Source organism: Cyprinodon variegatus, unplaced genomic scaffold (assembly GCF_000732505.1).
Source record: "Cyprinodon variegatus isolate N-32 unplaced genomic scaffold, C_variegatus-1.0 Scaffold539, whole genome shotgun sequence".
NCBI lineage: Eukaryota > Metazoa > Chordata > Actinopteri > Cyprinodontiformes > Cyprinodontidae > Cyprinodon > Cyprinodon variegatus.
Window position 1 is genome coordinate 41964 of NW_015150992.1, and position 2233 is coordinate 44196.

Below are 2233 nucleotides of genomic sequence, written 5' to 3' on the forward strand. Positions count from 1 at the left end.
TATATATATATATATATATATATATATATATATATATATATATATATATATAAAGGTGAATAAAATCTATCATGTCACAACTACTCTAATAAATACTGGCCTGAAATCTCTGTCCGTTGCTCACATTCTGCTCTAAATTGATTTCAAGCTCGAATTCAATTTAGTGCATGGGAAAGCAATCAAGGCTGCAGCAGAAACAAGCCTTAATACCAAACTGTAGCTTCTTTCTTGAAAGCGGTCTCTTGTCTGTCATCCCTGGATGTCTAGTTGCCCTAAGGGAGGTGTTAACTTTATATGGTGTGAAAGATGCGTATGTGAGCTGGCTCAATACAGGCTGTTGGGATTGATTCATACAATGAAATAAAAAAAAGTAGCAAAGAGAATCCCAGATGAAAACAGGAAAAATGAGCAACACACTCTAGGGCCCATCTGAGAGTTTGCTCATTAGTCTGAAATCTTATGATGCTCTCACACCAGGTTCTAAGACACCAGGTTCTCAGACGCAGCAAAGCTGCTTGTATGACCCTGGGAGAGATGAGCAGCTAGCCTTTAATCATGAACAAGACTGTGAAAACACAACAGACATTTTCTGTTTTCTTTTCATTGCAAAGTAAAAAGAAAAAAACACATATCACTGGTATGGCTTAGAAACACTATGTTCACTTTTATTTTTTTCACGTTTCCATCACTCTCACACCAAGTAACACTTTTTAATCATCCTGGATGTACAAAGATTAACATTTGGACTTTTCTGTAATCAGGTTTTTAGAATTAAACTGAAAACCCCTTTATTGTCCCACAATGGTGGTGTTGCTGTGTTTACAGCACCAAAAGTTATAGTAGAGGTGGTCACACAACCTTTGAAAAGTGTACACAAATAACAGATAGAAGAATAAAACAAATATAGTATTGTACTGTACAGTGTTTTACAATATAATACTCTGTATCTGGAGGATAAAAAAAATCAATTACCAGCTGTGGACATTTTTACAGTAATGGATATGTGAAAAAAATAGCAACAACACCAGAAAGTTGCAAAAAAAAAAAAAAAAAGAAAGAAAGAAAAAAAAGAAATGACAGCAGTATGTCTTTTAACTGACTAAGACATAAACTGCAAAGAATCAGCATGAATGTAACAACTTATTAAGGTTGTTGGGAACAGAGCTGGTTATAAAGTCTTACAGGTGCTGCGAGGAAGAAACTGTGATAACGCTTCCTGGTGCATTTAGGGAGCAGCAGTCTGTCACTGAAGGAGCTCTCCAGTTCTGCGACAGCTTCATGCATGGGGTGGGAGAGATGTTCATTTATTTAGGGTCCTTTCGTTTCCCACCTCCTGCACTGAGTCCAGAGGGTATCCAATCACAGAGCTGGCCTTACTGATTAGCTTATCCAAACGCTTTCTCTCAGCTACAGATAAGCTACTGCTCCAACAGAAAGCTCCAAAGAAGATGACTGATGCCACAACAGAGTCATAGAAGGTCTTTGGAGCGCCCCCTGCACTCCAAAAGACCTCAGTCTCCTCAGCAGGAAAAGTCTGCTCTGACCTTTCTTGTAGAGAGCCTTTCTTGTTTTTGTCTAATGCGGTGCCTGCAACATTTATCTGTAATGAGTAAAATGAAAGTTAGAATACACTAAATTATTACAAATGCACCACCTTATTACACGTTTGCATCTCATAAGTGCCACAGCTCCCACATGTCAAGTATGCTATTCTTATAAACAACTAGGACTCTTAGCATGACTTCATAAATTACTACATTATGTAGAAACTCACTCACCTCTGCATGATGCAGCAGTGAAAATGAAGACCTGCTTTCAAAAAATGTTGCTATTAAGTTATTATTTATTTCAGTTAATCAGTTGATCATTTAATTTGGAAAAACAAAGTGAGACAAGATGGGGAAATTACTGCACAAGTAGATATCCTGCCCTGATGCACAGGAACACAGTAAATAGTGTTTTTCTTTTTAAGGCAATGCAAATCTTGTTGAGTGCTTTAGGATTTTAGAACATTATAATCAAATATTTTGATAAATGTTCTTTTGATAAAATCGCAGTATGTCATTGAAATTTCTAATGGTTAAAAAAAAAAGAGTAAATTACATAGACACGCTTTACTACCACATACACACACAGTCAGACTCTCACAGATGCTGAGTTAACATAACAATGCATAATTTATATATATATATATATATATATATATATATATATATATATATATAATGCTAAT